The sequence below is a fragment of the Carettochelys insculpta genome, chromosome 2 (assembly GCF_033958435.1).
Source record: "Carettochelys insculpta isolate YL-2023 chromosome 2, ASM3395843v1, whole genome shotgun sequence".
In the NCBI taxonomy this organism is placed as follows: domain Eukaryota; kingdom Metazoa; phylum Chordata; order Testudines; family Carettochelyidae; genus Carettochelys; species Carettochelys insculpta.
Window position 1 is genome coordinate 129,976,848 of NC_134138.1, and position 20,149 is coordinate 129,996,996.

A 20,149-nucleotide genomic window follows, 5' to 3' on the forward strand; every position below is an offset into this window, starting at 1 on the left:
CCAATCATATTTAAAACCAGGGTTGGGAGGTTATTTACTTTTCAGTTTGTTTTTATAAACAAAAATGAGTATGGTTCCAAGCGCCAGAAGGGTTACCATGACTATCTGACGTTGCTGACCACAACTTGTTTTTGTCTACTTTGAACAGTCAGCACGCAGCAGCATGTCCATTATTTCTATTTTTCAAAAAACAGTTTGAATAATTTCATTTCCTGCTGAACACAATGCCTTAGATACATGCATGAATAGTCTAAAAAGTTATGTTTAAAAATATATTTTGACATTAAAAAACAACATGCACTTCAAATAAAGTGATGAGGAAGGTCTGTTTGTTTTAAGCATGTTACTAATATGCAGTCTAGGATGCTGTTAAGATTCTATTGGTAAATTGAGCCTTTTAATTATAAATCTCTAATTTCAGGTATTTATAATCTAGTGTGTCCAAGCCCAAATTTTGGCATAAAATCCCAAAGGACAAGTGGGTTTGCCTCTATCAAATTTGGAGGTTGGGAGAACATGTTGGTTTTAAGGTACAGCAATTTAAACAACCAGATTAATTTTGAGATTACTTTTATATTTTTATTTGAAATCTGTTTTATTTACCAATCAGTGCTTTCCAATCAATACTAGTGACTTTATCTATATTGGAATTTGGAGGAAGGAATGTGAACTCAAAGTCTTTAACTGTGAAAAGTTACCACCATGCATATGCACTACCTAATATCTATGAGTGGTTTTTTTTTTTTTAATTTTAGTCACACTTAGTACATAAAATCACTGGCCTAGATCATCCCCCAGAAGCCACATACAGAGTGAACCCTCCTGAGACATTTCTCCTCCCACCACATGTTGCTTTCACTGTGGGGAGGTAATCCATGAGCATACAGTGAACATTGTACATGAGAAGTAAAGTAGATAGGCCAGAATGAAGGGGAAAAGTATAGCTGGGTCAGAGGCAAGGCTAGTGATGGATGAACATAAATTCTCTCCACATTCACCAGTAAATTCAGGGATGGGTCAGCTGAGGCCTGAAGCTCTGGACCGATAAACAGATAGCTCTAAGGATCCACTACATTTGGAAAAGGTGGCACAATAGGTTTTTTTAATGGAAGAAAAAACTTCCCTATTTCCAACAGTGGAAGGATCCTCAAGAAAACTTCCACACAGTTTTCTCTCACAGGGTTTACTGTGGGAATAGTATGATCTGCTTTAATGCTGCTGCATGACACTGTTGGATACAACACTGATGTGATAACAAACCTCATCTACAAACCAGTCCATTGGACCAAACTAACTTTTTAGAACAAGCACCTGGATAAAGGCCTGCACAATAATAACTTGCTTTTACACAGTACTTTTCATCAACAAATCTCAGTGTACGTTTCAACACATTATTATACAACAGCTAGAGATGCAGCAGTATAGAGGTGAAATCACACCATGTTCGAGAAATATACATTTAGAGAAAAATGCCAAAATACCTATACATGCTAGACCTTCATGGACTGAAGCCTGAGTAGTATCAGTCTTTTTGCTTTATAGGCCTGTTTTTGCCAGCAACAGAAATGCAAGGTAAGCTATTACTTAGGTTGCTTTAAATAAATTGACAATCTGAGGAAATAATACAATTTTCAAAACATCTCTCATTCAACCTTCAATCTTTGTCAGATATTCCGAACTTCACATTTAAAATTCTATCAATAATCATGAATTTTGATATTTTCATATTTTAACATAAGTAGAAATACACTTAAAATACTGACAAATTTAAATTTTAAGTGTGCTTCTTTAAACTTACTGAATTTATAATTTAAATATATTTGTAAAATTAGTTAGTTAAATGTGTTACACACTGCTTTTTTCAATTTTCACGATAGGATTAATGATATAGATTCTAATCTAATCAACTATTGAGTTACTGTAGTTCATTCAGCATACTGAATGAGCCAACAAAGAAAGCAATACATAAGCATACTTAGAAAAATAAATTTCTAAATCTGGACTATGGCAATACTGTCAGTACATTTTAAATTTGAATACTTGTAGTGTGTGCTTGTCTCTTAGCTACTTACAACGCTGGTCTGTAAAAGTTGTTTCAGGACCATGAGAAGTCTTAAAGCCCAAGACATTCTGAAGTTATACAGCTTTACTCTAGCTAACATGAGTACTAACAGTAGTAAAGGTATGACAGCACAGACTTCAGCAAGGCCTAGCATCCCCAAAGTCCCAGCAGGGCTATACAGTGACAAGTAGCTTGTACTTGGAGCCATGTCATCACATCTTCATTACTATTAACACCCACACTACTGAGATTAAAAAGATAACTTCATTTGTTGTGCAAAAGTAATCTAAATGACAGGCACTTTGTGAGCATTACTAAATTTATTAGAACAACATTTTCATTATATTCGTTTCAAATTCCATTCTGAATATTTCATGATTTAATATAAAGTTCATTAAAAGCTTCACAAGATTTTCAAAGAGATTAGTAACAAAGAGTGACTTGGTGGTTAGAAAGGGAAGAAGAAATATATTACTGCTAGCTAGCAGAAAATAAGCCCATAAGCCCATCAAATTATTATTTAATAGAGGCATCTCTCTAATAAATGAGGACACAATCTGACCAGACAAATACTTTTCTGCCTAAAATTTGCCAAGTGTGATCATCTGTCAACACAATCTTTTGTGGAAATCCAGAGTTGATTAGATATAGCATTTCAGAGATGAGGTGCTTTGAAAAGAAGCCACCTGAGTTTTAAAAATCCTACACCAGAAAAGGGAAATTACATCAAAAGACAACTTGGTTTAAAAGACTCAAACAACTTCATAGCAGAGCTCCTGGAAATCTGGAAATCCTGGTTTGTTGTAAATGCCATCATTTCAGAATTTGTTTTGATACCTTTCAGGCTGAAACTACTTTATTTTCTGATAAATGGTGTTTCTCAAACAAAATATTCTCCCTGATCCCCACAGCTGCTCAGTGAAACTGACATGAACGTTTCACCACTGCTGTTGAAGGGTAGACAGCAGTGAAACTGACAAATTATGCCAGACTTTGGAAAGCCTAATTTTGATGTAGACTGCCCTCGGGACCTCAGGGTTCCTAACTCTTGAAACAGCTGAACTGCCCAGCTCCCCCAATATAAGTCAGAGGCCCTGACATCCAACCAGCCAGGGAGTCTAGCTCATACTAAAGCTAAGACTTTCAGAGTTCCCAGGCTGCAGACTTAGAACCAGGGCTCTCAAAATTTCCAGGGTCCCCATGCTACTGCAGAAAGTCTGCAAATAGAACAGTACTTTTCTAGTGTGGGTTATGACAAAGAGCAAGTGTCATTACTTGCTCATTTACCACACTCATAATGCCTTTAGAATGTAAAGGTTTGAAGTATCCATGATTTTACTCCTCAGTGAAGAGCACATCTGTAGTCACAGATACCATAAAAACTGAACAAGAGTTTCTAGCTAATTGAAAATGTGTATTTTTATATACGCCTCCAAAGTTTGGCATCAAACTGTTGACAAGGAAGTGCTGAAAGCACCACAGAAACTACAAACACATTGCAGCCTCAGCTTTATCCTTCAGATAGCTTCTGCAACACGAATCAATGCCAAAGTTAAGAAGATATCAGTGACTGTGTGGCCAGATATAAGGGTGTGTGTATACAGCATATTATGAATTCAGGTCTGAGAGACCCGGGGTTATGCACTGGGTGGGTGTGTCTACTCTGCAAGCAGACAACTGCGGCTGACCTCTCACAGCTGACTAAGTCTCCAGGGGCTCAGGCTGAGGAACTGTTCTGTTGCAGTTTGGACATCTGGGCAGCAGCCTGGGCTACAGAGCCATGCAAGCTGGGAGGATCCCAGACCTCAGCCCAAGCCGCTACAAGACAGCTAATAGGCAGCCCCTGGGCCAGAGCCTCACCTGCCTAATCAGTTGACGTGGGTCAGCCAGAGGCGCCTAGCTGCAATGCAGAGACACACACTGTTTCCAAGCCAGTGCTCGAGCATCCGCCCCGGCCTTACAACTCTGGGTTCCCCCGGCCGCCCCCGGCCCTTCCACCAGCTCGTGCACCGCGCTGCACAGGCCGCGTCCACACGGCATATGACGGGGCTCGCATCGGGCCGCTGGGGAAGGCGCTCTGCCGCGGCGCGGAAGTGGCAGCCGGCAGCCCCGTGGGGCCCGGCGCAGCCCCTCGGGCAGCCCGCAACGCCCCCTCAGAGCGTCCGGGAGCAGAGGGGGGTGCTCGGCTTCCGCCGCACTCAGCAAGCGCTCGTCGGCGCCCAACAGCGGCGGGTCCGCAGCGAGCGGCGGGGGCGAGAGGGGCAGGCGGCTCGGAGCCGGTCCGCGGAGTGAGGGCGGGGGGTCACTCACCGGCCGCCGCGGCGTTCGTAGCCGGCACTGGGCAGCTTCGCTCCTGGCAGCGCCTCCGACCCCCACCCGCCCAGGCCGCCACAGTGGAGCCAAGACGCATCGATCGCCCGAGAGGCGAAGCCGGAGCAATCGAGCGCCCGCTCGCACCTCCCTCAGCTCATTCGCCCCGCCCCCTCTCCTTCTCCCTGGGCGGGAGCCTGCTGCGGGGTCGCCGGGGGGAGCACGGGGCGGCTCTTAAAGCCATAAAGCACCAAGGGGAGGGGGGAAACCCGCTCAGTCGGGCACAGAGCAAGAGAGGGGGAGTCAGCTCATCATAGCCTGGAAATGGCTGTCAGGAGATGAATGGCTTTGCTGATGTTCTGCTCACTCCCTGAGGGGCATCTGGCATTGGCTTTTGTTCGAATACAGGCTGCTGGGCTAGATGGACCTTTGGTCTGACCCCAGCATGGAGCTACACACGTCTTGTAGCTCTGGCAGGGACCTTGGAAGGTCATTGAGTCCAGTGCCCTGCACACAGCAGGAGCTACCACCCCCCCCCACAGATTTTTTTTTTTAATCTACCCTGTCCCAGACCTTTCCAAAGCCCCCCCCCCCCCCCCCCTCAAGGATTAAACTCATAACCCTGGGTCTACAGCCACTGAGCTACCTGTCCCTTTACCTAGTGTGGCCTTTCTTATGTTCTAGACCAGTGACTCTCAACCAGAGCTAGGTGTACCTCTGGGGCTAAGCAGAACTCTTCCACAGGGTACATTAACTCATTGTTTCTCAACCTTTTAAATAAATATTTATAAAAGAGACTTCAGGTCATCTTTTTCTTTTTTTAAATTTATCCTTTTTACACAATCATAACTATGATAGCAAATGTATTGCCCATGGGCAATTTCTTACAACCAACCAGTCACAATTAAGATGTTTAAACAAATGTGTTGCAATGGTAGAAAAAATGTGTGTCTCAAAATTGTAGGTACTGGGGGTACTTACAATTTTTTTTAAAAGGGGGATAACTGTATAAAAAAAAAAGGTTGAGAAACACTGTCCTAAATAATGCAGGTCCAGGGCCCCACCACACCTCTAAAACCTCTCAGGCTGCAGCCTCCAGGCAACCTGCAAGGGACTTGGGCTGCTGTCCTGACTGATAAGCCAAGGCTGCATCAGGGTGTGGGGTGGGGCAGGAGGTTGGTTTTGGAGGTGGTTGGATTTTTTTTTTTAACTGGCTCTTCACCCACTGGTGCCCCTGGCTCATTTAAAGTGTTTTCGAAAGAGTTTTTGATGAGCCATTGCAAGTGTCTCTCTAGGGAAGTGTGTTGTCACCATGGGAAAGTTACAATGGTTCAATTTAAATCCATTTTTAAACCACTGTCATTAAACTGGTGTAAACCTTGCTGTTGTCTCTCTTAATTTGGTTATGACCGGCTTAATGTGGTTTAGTTTACATTATTTCAATCTAAACAAAATAAGTATCAGTATTCATTTAATTAAATTGGTTTAAAAATCATATCAATAGTTAAACTGCAGTGATTTTCTCATGCAGATAATCCCTTAAATTGACTTTAATCTGGTGTATCTGTATTTAGCATAAACCTTACTGAATAAACTAAATTGATATAAACCAGATTTAAATCAATGTAAGTGTCCACACAGGGATTTGCACCAGTTTAAGTAGATTTATAATGCACCCTTAATTAAATCAGTGTGTGTAAACAAGATCTTGGAAGACACAGTTCTGGGCTTGCACTGGTGAAGATCTTAGTGAATAAACATTTTCACATCTCAAAAGAAGGAAGAAGACTACTGAATCTTTAGCAAAAACTTCCTTTATCTCAAACATCAGGTGCTGGAACTAGAGGGACTGGGAGTTCTGCACCACCCCTTGGTTTGAAGCGGTTTCCCTTACAGACAAGATTTACAGTTTTTGTTGATGGCTCTCTGCATCCCCACCATAAAAACTGTTCCAGCACCCTGATTTCAAATGTTAGTAACTTAAGTTATATAGAAGTTAAAACAAAACAAAACAAAAGCAACTTTAAGCGCTCTTGCTAAAAATCCTTTCCTCTTTTACTAAGTCAGCTTTCCATCTCTTAGCTTTTATGAGGTCATCATTAGATGTCCTCTCAGACAAAGACAGGATCTGAACTTCTACCATTAAAAGTACATATTAAAACTCCATCTTGAGGCTTTTGTCCCTATGTCACAAAGGAGTGAAGAAGGATATAGGGTCAGGATTTTTGTATGGTATATTTTCTCCTTAGCTTGCAAGTTATCTTTACATTAATGCAAGAACTGAAAATGGTAAAGAACATAGCAGCCTATAGTCATAATACTGTACGCCATGTACTTGAACCGTTTCATATAACCTCTCAAGTGTATAAAGCAGGGTGGGCAATAATTTTTGATAGGGGGCCACTCCATGAATTTGGTAAGTGGTCAAGGGCTGTACTTTCCTGTGACGTTAGTGGAGGAGGTGTGGGGTTTGGGATGCATATTGGGTATAGTAGGAAACTCTGAGTAGGGGTGGGGATGCAGAGCCTGGATGAAGGTTTGGGTGCAGAAAAGGAACCTAACATGGGCAAAGGGTGTAGGAAGGGTTGCAGAGAGTATGGGTTGTGACCTGGGGCACTGGTGCAGGAAGGCACAGAGGTGAAAATAAGCGGGTGTGCCCCTCTGGCAAGTAAGAGCTGGATGGCTGGGGCACTTGCCTGCAGGAGGAAGAGGGGCATGCTCCCAGTTAGGCTCCCCAGGGCTTTCTGCTAAACAGCAGGCAAAGAGGTTTAAACAGCCAGCTGGGGGCATGCTCCCCCACCAGTACAGGGCCATCTCAAGGTCTCCCTCTCTGGGTGCAGTTAGGGAGAGCAGCATGCTGAAGACACCCAGCGGGTCCTGCTGGACTGCAGGACATAGGTGCAGCCCAGGGTATTGTGGTGGGCCAGATTCAAATGTTTGGCAGACTGGATCCAGCTCCCAGGCTGTATTTTGCCTGACCCTGCTATATAGTTAGGCATAGGCTTAGAAATGTGTAGGATCAGGACCTGTGGGATCAACAAAGGGACTTGGACATTGCAGTACTGAGTGTCTCAATGCTTTACTTTTAGATACCTAAAATAATAATCACAGAAATGATAAAGCAAAGGTAGGCTCTTAGGATCCCTATAAAATCAATATGGAAGTACAGATGCCTTAGCACAGGGTTTGTAAAAGCCATACGCTAGGCACAGAGCTGCCTAAGTTACCCATCAAAGATGCTGCTGATAGAGGTGTTTGCTAAGCCCTGCCTATCTAAGTCTGGGTTACATGGATGTTTGGTCCTTGAACAGGAGCCTGCTACTTGGAGTTGAAAAACTTAGATACCTAAGATGCTGCATGTGGGAGTAAGTTAGGTGTCTGCCATGCCTTTTTTGTAAAAAAAATTGGTGCCGGTACTCAGCCAGCTCCCCGCCGCCTCCCCACCAGCTTGTCCCATGGCAGGGCTGGTGAGATGCCGGTACTCAGTACTGGTGAGTACTGGCACAAAAAAAAGCACAGGGTGTCTGTTTCATACAACATAAAACCAGGAAGGAGATGATGGAGTTACCTGGGACTTGGTTACCTGACAGCCCTAAAATCAAAGAATGTTTTCTGGGGAGTCGGGTAGGAGGATAGTCACATTATTTTCTGTGTTTTACTGGGATTTTTATTTGGCATGTTTTTGCAAGAGCTGAACTTGTTTCTCTTCTATTTAGGTTTCATTTTAAAATAGAAAGAAAAAGAAGAAACACTGAGCAAAGGAAAGCCACTTAAAGTTATATTGTGTTCATATATATATATTTGTTTTGTAAAAATCACCTTTTCACAAAATCTCCTTGGCCTCAGATGCTACCAGGAGTAATGATTCCTACGAGTAGTTCCACTGATATTTGCTAGCTCTGAGGGCACTGATCCCTTTTAGAGGATTGGGTCATGCTAATGAACCAAGTAATAAAGTTAAAATTAATTGGCTGGTAATTTCTTATTTTGTCCTTTCGTTCCTTTAAAGTCCTGTATTACATCTCCTTCAGTTGAGTTTTTTAGTACTGGTCTCTAATGATGTTCACTACTCGATTCAGTAATTTATTTTGCTATCAGAAAGTAATATTGTGTTCTTTGCTACCTGAGCAGGACAGATCCCTATGATGATAGTATGCAAATTTTGTGGGATATTTTTGTATAAGTTTTATCACCCATGAATGTATCATCTTATTTTGACAATGTTAATATATTAATCAGTATATTTTGTTTGCTTAAAAGGATGTTATCCAATAATACATCTATTTTCAAACAAAGGGTTGATTAATCCAGGAAGGCCCACATGTAGTATACAGCACTAGGGACCTGGTCCCTCAAAGCGCTTCATGTGAGTGGACACCTGTGCCCACAGAGTGCCCCCATAGATTTCATAGGGCTTCATGCATGGGTGTGTCCATGCAGAATATTTTGCAATGCTGGATTTAGAACTGAATCATGCTGCACACTGTGCAAATGGATCCAAATACTCACACAGCTGAGGGTTGTTTGGATCTGGATGTGCATCTCTTGGAAATACAAGTATCCTAAAAAGGAAAAGACACTCAGTTTTAGAAGTGTAGAGCACTTGCCACCAGATGAATTCTATGAAAGCTACAGAAACGTGGAGCCTCTGAAAAGCAGGTCCAATGTCATATTAATTTTAAAGTTTATAATAAAATTTGATCATAAAATAATACAGCAATTTATGGGTAAATCCGTGTCTGTCATGACCACACAGCCAGGTTGAGCTCTGCAACAATCTAGCCCAATGCTAAGTCCTGAAAACATATTCCCTTCCCAACAGGAAGCCAAATGGCTTTCCCTCAGGCATTCAACTTCTCTTGCCCCCACAGGGTAGAATTTATTATTCTGAGCCACTCTGGTGACCTGGAAGTATGTCAGCATTCCTAAGATTTTAAGGCCAGAGGAGATGGTTATGATCATCTAGTTTGACTTCCTGAATAACACAAGTCGGAATTTCAGAAAGTAATTCCTGAATCAAACTCGTTTCTTGTAGTGGAACTAGAAATTGGTTTCTTAGGAAAACATCCAGTCCGAAATGAAAGGCTTCAAATAATGGAGACTCCATCATAATACTTAGAAAGTTGTTCCAAGGATTAGCTACTCTTAAAAATGTGCACCTTGTTTCTAAAATGAATTTGTTTAGCTTTAGTTTTGTACTGTTGGATGTTACTATACTAATAGCCCAGTGGTGGGCAACCTGCAGCCCATCACGGCAATCCACTGGTGTGCTGAGACACATTTTGCTGACTTGACTCTTGTAGCTTCCATTGGCTGGGAATGGCAAACCACAGCCACTGGGAGCTGCAGGGTGGAATACTGTTCCTGCAGACAGTCAACACCAGCAAAATGTTTCCTGGCCCAATGGCGGATTACTTACAGACCTCAGGTTGCTCACCAGTGTACTAGCCTGCAATGAGATGTTTCCCCCCCATGAAAGTATTTGTAGATTGCAATCAAGTCTTAACCTTCTCTTTGATAAAATAAATCGATTGAACTTCTTCTAGCTCACACTGCAAAACAAGTTTTGCAGACCACAAATCATTCTTTAAGCTCTTTTTCAAATCCTTTCTAATATGTCAATGGCCTTTTTGAAGTGCAGAAATAGGGCTAGGCATGGCGTTCTAGCAACACTTGTTAATAATGTTTATAGAAATGATACTACCTGACTACATCTATTCAATGTGACTAGACAATTTTACAAATACAGAAAATGAGGTATAGAGAAAGGCTCCTCAAACCCCCAATTTGGGAAGATAATTAGACAATTGAAACCACATGCTTAATGTTAGGAACACGCTAAGAACCTTAGCATCTGATGAGGTGAGTCTGTGCTCACGAAAGCTCATGCTCAAAACTTTTCTGTTAGTCTATAAAGTGCCACAGGACCCTTCGTTGCTAAGAATCTTGTGACTCAGGGCCTAGGTAACCTGTCAAAGGTCAAAATGGTAGAAACAGGAAGCTCCTAGTTGTCTGCTCCAAGATACCCATATTACACTACAAAATAAAGTCAAATTTATTGAAGTCAACTTTTTACTACTAGGCTTTATTAAGTCAAATATGAGTGTCCACAAGTATCCAGAAAGTTGACATAACGTGTCTCCACTGCCTTAGTTAGGTTCGACTGCATGAGCAATGCATGGTGGGTACCTATCCCACAGTGCCTGCAGCCCTACTACATTCTGGGTTTCTGTGCCAGTGTGTTGTGGGGAAAAATGCACCGCAAGTGCTTGAGAGTGTCTGATGTCATCATCCCAGAGTGCAATGTTCCCCCCCTCCCCCACTGTTGGAAAACAAGTGGCCCAAGGAATTTTGCCCCATTTTTTGGTCCATTTTTCCAAAGTCTGCCCCTGGCTTATGCCATTGCATGGTGCTACCATGGGTCTTGAACAGCTTAGCATCATTGCACAGTGTGTTATGGACACTTCCCAAAGTGCTGTGCAGTATTTTCTTAGATAAAGCCAGTGGATGAGGTGGATGAGGGTGGCTATTGAAGAACTGGAGACCAGGAATGCAGAGCTGCTGGCTGTCATGGATGCACGGCTTGCAGTGGGGTACTGATTCTGGAGTTGTAAAACTAACACACACAGGTGAGACAGCATCTTTTCAGAGATCTGGGATGACCAGCAGTGGCTGCAGAACTTCTGCATGGGCTAGGAAAATTTCATGGAGCTTTGTGATTTGACCTGAAGCACATCAATACCAGAATGAGACCTGCTTTGTCAGTTCACAAGCAAGTGGCAGTTGCTCTGTGGAAATCTGCAATGCCCGACAGCTAACAGTCAGCGGGCAATCAGTTTGAGGTGGGCAGATCTACACTGGGGGCCGTAGTGATCCAGGTAACCAAGACAATTTGTGCCCATCTGCTGTGAAAGATCATGACTCTGGGAATTGTGCAGGACATAGTGGATGGCTTTGCTGCCATGGGGTTTCCTAACTACAGTGGGATGATGGAATGAACATTCCCATCTTGGCCCCAGACCACCTGGCCTCAGAATACATAAACCACAAGGGATACTTCTGCATGGTGTTGCAGGTTTTGGTGGATCACAAAGGTCATTTCATAAATATCTATGTGGGATGGTTGAGAAAGGTGCATCTTTAGCAATTCAGATCTGTGCACAAAGCTCCAGGATGGTACTTTCTTCCCAGACCAGAAAATCAAGACTGGCAGCATGGCGATGCCCATGGTGATATTGGGCATCCCTGCTTACACTCTGCTCCCTTGGTTCATGAAGCTAGGCATAGTCACCCTGAACCACAGAAAGGAGTGCTTCAACTACAAGCTGAGCAAGTGCAGAATGGCAGTGCAATGTATCTTTGGCTATTTAAAAGTCAGATCTGGGGGCTTGTTGACCCATTTGAACCTTAACCAAGCCAACATCTCCCCTGTCCCCATGATTGCAGTGTGCTGTATTCTCCATAACATTTGCAAATCAAAGGGTGAAAATTTCATTCCAGCCTGAGCTGCAGAGGTGGATGCCCTAGGCAGTGTTTATGCACCGCCAGACACAAGGGCATTCAGCAAGGCACACACAGAAGCAATGGAAATCAGGGAGACTTTTAAAAATAGCTTTATGAATGAGCAGACAGCCACATGAAGCTGCTTCATCTAGCTACTGTAATAATTAATGATGTGTGCTTGACCTTTATGAAAGCATTTCCAACTGCATCACACCCCCATATGAACCAATAAATGACACTGTTGTTTTCACAAAAACATTCTTTTTATTTAGGGGAGGTGAGGGTTAAGGGGTAGGAAAAAGAAGGGAATACTGGCATAATGTGTGGTGGAATTTGAGACTCTGGAAGTGTGCAGAGGTCATGGGAGTGGACCATGAGACTGTCCTTGCTTCCCCACAGTGTTCAGGGTCCTTGATGAGTGGGGGTCAGGTAAAATTGAGGGGAGGCCAGGCAACAGGGTGAGTAGGCTGTATAACTGTGAGTCTTGTGGTGGGGGTCCCTTTGCAGTTCAAGCATAGTCCACAGGATGCCAGTTTGCTCCTTGACAGCCATCAGGAGCTCTGATGAGTCCTGGTTCCTGCACTGGAGCAGGCTTTGTTGCCACTGCTGCATTCACTTTCTGTCAGCACTGGCTTTGTCTCACTCCCTGTCTGCCTTTTCTAGCTGCTGGGGGTGAGGTCCTGTTTGGATCTTTTCCTGCGACACCTCATTGCAACCTTGTCTCCCCCACTCATGCTGCCTGTTGAAAACAGTCAAGGTCTAAATTTAGATACAGTTTTTGAATATGACACAAAGCACTGACCCATACAATGAATGGGTCTCTGTTTGACAATCACTGCAACTTTTGTCTTCCAAGGCCACTTTTGGCTTCTTAAGGATGGCAATGAATCAACCTCTGCAGAACAGAAGCTATTAGTTTATCCAGACCATTTCATTGCAGACATGGTAAGATCCTGGTGGCTAAAGGATGGTGAAGGGGGTGGGGTGGAGGGGGAGATGAAGGGTGTTGAAACAAAGCCCTGTAAAATGTAAAACTTTCTCAGTGGCTCTTGGTGGGCTGGGAGCAGGGGTAATCTCCATAAACTGTAAAGCGCGGAAAAAAACTCTCTCAGTGACTTCTCATAATTCCTGTGAAGGGAAAAAGCCATGTAAAGCAGAGAAAGCCCACACTGGACATGCTGGCGTCCAGGAGCAGGGCCTGCACAACCTGGCAGCTTTGCGTGTGGGGGTGTTTGAGCTTGCTGGTTGCATGGCGGGCTGGGGTGGGGGCAGCCATGTGAAATGTAAAGCGCAGGAAAAAAAAAAACCTTTTTCCATGGCTGCTCATAAATCCTTCGCAGCTGCGTGGTTGCACTGGGTGGCGGGGGAATGTGGAGCCAGGGATCTCCCCAGCAGCATGGTGGAAGGCGGGAGGGCCAGGAGAGCCAGCCAGCTGTGTGGAGAAGGGAGATGGAGAGCCCACCAGCCATGTAGTGAGAAAAGGCAGTCCTGGGAAATTTAAATGGCTAGGGAGCAGTGCAATAATATTAAGGGGACAAACTTTAATGAAACTTCCCATGCTTCTTCTAGCTTGCAAAAGGAGACATCAGCCTCGTAAAAACAGCAGAGAGTGACAAAGAACACATGCTCATACTGTGTGAGCACAGGGCTGGAACATTTGCCAGAATGCTGCATGATGCCATGATCCCAGATTATTTCGTGGGTGCCTGGCATGGCTAGGTGTGCTATCATGGAAGCTGGAATAAATTAGGCCTTCCCAAAAACCTTGTGCAAAAAATAGAAGAGTACCTGGCTGAGACTGTTGTGGCGATTTCCAAAGAGTGCTCCATCCCCTGAAATATTAACAAGCTGTTCTAAGGAGCATAAATCCATCGCACCCAACCTGCAACCTGCTTGTAGCACTTTAAAAAAAATGCTCAACAGAAAGTAAACCTATATCCCAAACCATCTGCAACACACTTGTAGCAGTTTAAAAAATATACTCCCCAGAAGAAACTTCTTTAGCATTGCTGGACCTCAGAGCATCAACTGTCAATGAGGGGACTGGCTGCAGGGTGATGAAGAGCTCCAGGCTGTCAGGATCAGCTTCCTCAGGCATCTACTGAGTGGTGGCATCCTCTTCTTCATCAGCCTCTGCCTCATCCTCACCCTCTTGGCTCTCAACGGAGACCAACAGATGCTCTACTGAGGAGTCCATGCTATCCATGAGGAGTGTGGTTACTTCCCTCCCAGGAATGGCGTTGAGCTGCTTGTAATAGCATCATGTTTTGGGAGATGTCCCAGATCACCCATTGGCTTCTTTCACCTTCTGATATGACTGCCTGAGCTCCTTGATTTTGACACAGCATTCCTGAGTGTCCTTGGCATACCTTTCTCCATCATGCCCTGGGAAATCTTCCTATAATTGTCTGCATTGCTTTTGCTGATTCACAGTCTGCTCAACACAGATTCATCTCCCACACAGAAATAATATCCAGAATCTCATTATGGCTCCATAATGGGGCTCTTTTGCAACGCTGAGAACTCAGATCAGAACTAGAACCCTGAGGCCTCATGATGGCTAGATGTGATGGCTATTCAGGTGTGCAATCTGTGCTGGTCAGAAAGAAAATGAATTCGTATTCCCAGCCTTCTATTACTTACTTCCTGTGTACTTGGAGAGAAGTGGAGATGAAAGTGGCCAGAAAGGACACCTCTGGGGCATTGTGGGATACCTGTAGGACACCTCTTGAAGCCAGTAAAATCAATTTAAAGTAATGCTGTTTCCACACTAAATTCAAACTTGGCGTCACACTGCATCGGTGGGGCTGATCAAGAAAGTCGTCTTTAGCACCCCTTGAAATCAACCTAATGGTGTTTGCAGTGAAGATAGTCATGTTGTAAAATTGAGCTAAGTGCCTTAAAATCAACTTTATGATGTAGTGTAGAAATAGCCTTACTGTTCAAACTTCTTGTGGTCTCATTTGTTCTACCTCTCTGCTTTTTCTCATGATCAAATATGGAAAGTTAAAATCAGTGCTCTAAATTTTTATAAATGGGGCTTTCATATACAGGCATGTACTTACTAGAAAATTCATGGAATATTTCTCCAAAACCCAGTTTTTAGGCTTTCTGTCACTGTGTGCTATATTGTGTTTCCTAGAGATTATCTGCCTTGTGAGTCTTTGTAATAGAAAGCTGACTAGATGGAAGGCATGAAGCTGATATCCAGGATGAAATCTGTCTTATTTGCTTTTTTAAACAAATATGTACTAATAAATTCTTTGACCTTGGCAGTGCTTTTCCTGGTCAACATGAGTTTTAGCCAGCAATTTAGAGAATCTATATTCAGGCTAGTCTAAAGAAAAGAGAAAAAGAAACCTTCATGATCAGTTCTTAGGTCCCCCTCTTCTACCCCAATGATTTCTGGCAGGTTTTAAAAGAAACAGAATATAAATTAATGCACAAGACATTTTAAATTCTCTTCCTGAAGTACAGTCAGTTTGTCCACATCAAACAGAAAGGGTAGCCTTTTGCATTTTTGAATGATCTTCAATAGTATACAAAATTCTGACACTGCTTTCCTTTCTTGGCTTGCAATGTACTAAGCCCTTTTCTTTAAAGACCTATCCAAGGAATCTGTGCACTACTGACCCAGAGGCATTGTTTCTCTAAACAGCACCAAGAAAACAAATTGTTCATTTACTTTGTGCAGCTAAAAATACTGAATTCTGTATACTACAGCTCAGTCAAGAATGTCGTTATTTATGTAAAATAGGTTGCATCAGCTCAAATGCTACTTCTTGGAAGTAACATTTATCAGCAGCCTTTGTCTTTAAAGAACAAAGCAGATACATAATGCCGCACATACTTAGAATTGTCCCATATTCTTTCCTCAAAGGGAAAGTCATACTGAAAAACAATTCAAATTTTGTGACATGACCTCAATGTAAAATGTGCTCCTTCTCCTCTCCTGGCATGCAAGGCCCAACCATAGCTGTATTGCCATGGTTTCACTGTTACCGGAATAAACCTGGGAGGGACATTACAACCTTCTGTGCTCCATCAGGCTATACTAGGTGTTTGCTCTCAGAAGGTATTTGCATTGGGAGGACTAAGCACAAGCTAGGAGAATTGAGTGGAGGCCAATCAGTCTATAAACTTCAGATCCACTATCCACAATATTGGCTTTAGGAAGGCACAATAAGGGCTGTGTTTCACACAAGTGATGTTCGCATCACAACACGTCACATTATTCTTTCTTACTTTAGAAAATAATTGCAAAAAATAACTTACTCTGCTTAAACAATGAGTCCTTACCCATGAAAGCTTATGTAAAAAAAAAAAAGCCTGTTAGCTTTTAAGATGCTATAGGAATCCTTGTTTTTGTGGATACAGACAATCACGTCTACCCCTCTGAGATGTACTACTCTGCATAGCATTCCATTTACAAACGTAACTGTCAAATTACTAGGTTATGTATCTCAGATTTGTTTTTTCCCGAATTATGATGCTTTCATAAATTAATTTTCAGTGGTTATTACAAAGTAACATCAACATCTCAGAAATCTCATGCTTTCAATCTGTTTGATTGGGCCTTAATCTTCCACATGCTTCTCTATACACCCTTTCAATAGTTCTCATTGGCTTCATTAACTACTCATAGTTTGTAATGTTAAGTATGCATGTACATCTTTTCAGAACTGGGGCCTTAGGATGCAAACTCTTTGGGCAAGGTCTGTTTTAGGTTATACGTGCTGAATGGAACCCTCATCTTTGTTGGTCTGCATGAGCTAATAATAGAAATATTAATTATTTAGTACTGAATGCATCAAAAAGAAAAGGATTGCTGCAAAATTAAATAAATACATTCAAAGGGAAGAACAAGGGATTATATTCTGAAATATTTCCACAAAATAATCTATGTTTTTGACTAAATAAAATAAAGATTTTGTGTTTAGTACTGAAAAATTTGGAGGAATTTGTTATTTCATTTCTCAGCCTCCTAGAATCCCCCTGTGCCCTCAGATAAAAAGGGGGAGTAAAATATTCTTTTGAGTTAAAAAGTCACTTTTCTTCTAAAATATTTAGCTGAACATTTTTCAAATACCTCTCATAATAAACATCATGGTCATAGGAAATTTATAATTGTACAGTATTTATAGGAGATTAAAATGTGTGCCAGTTTGGTATAAAGAGACTCCTTTGTGTAATTACAGAGTAAGTTTCTGAAAGATAAAACACATTTAACCTTAAAATGTGAACCTGAAATATGACTGACCAGAAATTATTGCATGTAGGGCCTGATCTGAAGCCCTTAAAGTAAGTGGGAATGTTTGGCTTTAATGAGCTTTGAATCAGGATCTTATTATTATTTATTTTTAAAAAGAATCCAAAAGGTTACAGAGCACTATATAAAAAATATGCCTTACTTGCTCTTTAAGACTCTCAATAAATGTTCTCTAGACTGAATGAAATATTATTTAAAAACTAGAACGGTTGTAATTATCAATTTAATAAACTTTGATTTAATGCAAATTTAATTTCACCAGAATCTTCAGATCACTTAAGCATTACTGAAAGTTTGACTTCAGGGAGGCTGTGTCTACAGTTGGACAAAATTTCAAAAGGGCCATGGTAACAGCCAAATCGGAGGATACTAATGAGGTGCTGGATGTTCATTTCAGTGCCTCATTAGCATGCTGCCAGCCACGGCACTGGGAAAGTGCCGCATTTCGATCATGCGCGACTCATCTACACGGGGCCCTTTTCAAAAGGACCCTGCAAATATTGAAATCACCTTATTCCTATCAGCTGCATCTGATGAAGCACGTCTTTGCCCAAGAAAGCTTATGCTCCAAAAGATCTGTTAGTGTATAAGGTGCCACAGGACTTCTTGTTATGCTTTTTTTAAAAAATTTCTAAGATGTTTTTTAAATATAGACTGCTAAGTCCCTTTTTAGTGCTAGGTCCTGCAAGGTGCTGAGCACTCTGCCTCAATCCAAGAACATATTTGTACATATGCTTAATTTTGACCAGGAGCTGGCTTGTCACTGACTTCAGTTTGATTACTCTAATGCTGAGAATTAAGCATGTGCTTAAGCAATTTGCTGGAACAGAGCCTTAAATAAGGCTACTGTCCTGCAAAATCTTTAGCAGTTCTTACCTTTACTCACAAGAATAAGCCAATTGCAGACAATGGGACTATTGTCTAGTTAAAATATATATTGAATTTTGTTTGGTTATCTGCACTATATAAAGATAAGGGTCAGTGTCTGATTCAAATCAACACATTTCAGTTATGGCTAGAGTAACAGTGTGACATGCCATTAATCATTCAGTTGAGGCAGAGAAGTTTCCATATTTAATCGTGTTATGTTATATTATGCCTTCTTCATCAATTCCGAATATCTAAATTCAGATGGAGGGATATATTCTTTGGACACACTCCTAACTCCAGCTGATTGCGATTGCATTTAGAATGGAGTATAAATGCAAGAACAGATGCCAGCCTCCACTTAGTACTTGACATATTTGACTCAGTCCATCTCCAAGTAACTGTGAGAGGTGAATCGACTTCTTAATGGTATACTTGTTCATCTTTTCTTTGGCTATGTCTACACTAGCCCCAAACTTTGAAATGGCCATTTAAATGGCCATTTCGAAGTTTACTAATGAAACGCTGAAATACATATTCAGCGCCTCATTAGCATGCGGATGGCTGCGGCACTTCGAAATTGATGTGGCTCACCGCCGCGCGGCTCATCCAGATGGGGCTCTTTTTCGAAAGGACCCCGGCTACTTTGAAGTCCCCTTATTCCTATGAGCAGATGGGAATAAGGGGACTTCGAAGTAGGCGGGGTCCTTTTGAAAAGGAGCCCCGTTTGGACGAGCCGCGCAGCGGTGAGCCACGTCAATTTCGAAGTGCCGCAGCCGCCCGCATGCTAATGAGGCGCTGAATATGTATTTCTGCGCTTCATTAGTAAACTTCGAAATGGCCATTTACATGGCTATTTCGGAGTTTGGGGCTAGTGTAGACACGGCCTTTGTGTCCATGAGCCAATGGAGAAAGTGGGAGTCTCAAAAGATGGTTTAATTTTGGATATCCTGGTTAGTCTCCTAAAAAAAAATCCATCAGTGAACTGTTGCTTTATTGGGATTACATTAAACATCAATTTGAGCACACTAACATTTTATTTTTGCATAAAATTCAAGGAACAATAAAGATATAATGAAACAACAAGAAAGTAAGTAGTTCAGTAACAAAGACACACAAAAATAAAAGATAATTTTTTTTGTTTTGGAGAAAAGTGGATCTGGGGTTACTTGTAATCTAACACACCTAAAACAAACCTAAAGTAGGGATGACACTGAAGATGGCTTTTGTGGAATTACATTTTTGCAGAAATACTTAGAGGCAGAGTCCAGTAGCCAATAGCACTTAGAGACATAGCTGGGATTTTGCTTGAAAAGAACTATGTAGCTATTGAACTCGACAAGATTTGCAAAAAATACATGGTGTATTATCTTTTCATTTCCATAGCATCTGTACATGTAAAATACCATGTCTATAGTGGTATCAAACGATAATGATCTATGACCACATAAAATATGACAAACAAAATACGAATTACTTATTTTCCACTTTATAAAATTATTGCTACAAAATTAATCAAAGGTATGCCGTCCTTTTTTTTTGTGCTCTCTCTCATGTTGCAGGGATTTTGAAATTGAAACGTTGCACTGCTGAGAAAGTGCCATGAAAATATAACCCACTGCATTCCATGAAAATAAATAAGCAAGGCCACCCAAATTTTCAATTAGTGCTAGTGCAGAATGCAGGAAATGGCTAGAGAGCCGTCAAAGGCTGCCTTAGGCTGGGTCGTGGATACGGAACAGTAACAGGAAGGTTTGAAGCAGGAATACAGGCTCAGTGTGAAGATGGCTCTTCTCCAAGGAAAACTGCATGCTAATAGGTTAATACTGATTTCCTGAAACATACAGCCTGGGTATTACAAGCTGGAATTTACATTCTGACAAAGGCGATTGCTGATCCTCAGGATTTTGCTTTTTTGGTGATGAAATAACACTAGAAAGTTCAAGATGCATTACATATTTTATGCTTTAAGCTTATTAAACATTCAAAGTACAAACTGTGCACATATTTTTGAGCCACCTGAAATAGCAATAGTAGGGTTAGTTTGTGAAAAATAAGGAACAATGTTACGTTTCAACATGTCAGGCTTGCTTGAAGGCTTACTGTCAGAAGTTTTGACCACTACAGGGCTATACCAC

At 41.9% G+C, this 20,149-nt stretch overlaps 1 protein-coding gene across 4 annotated transcripts in view; it reads right to left on the reverse strand.

Annotated features, from left to right (window-relative positions):
• The window catches only part of EXOC2 (exocyst complex component 2), a 193,232-nt gene extending 188,755 nt beyond the window's left edge, over nt 1–4,477 (reverse strand). For 3 of the 4 annotated variants that reach the window (XM_074985929.1, XM_074985926.1, XM_074985928.1), the window contains exon 1: nt 4,373–4,477. The gene's annotated coding sequence lies outside the window, so the exon portion shown is untranslated. Of the gene's footprint in view, nt 1–3,922; nt 4,014–4,372 lie in introns of those variants that run through there. The other variant, XM_074985927.1, reaches the window with a different exon arrangement.
• Nucleotides 4,478–20,149: the final 15,672 nt, after the last annotated feature.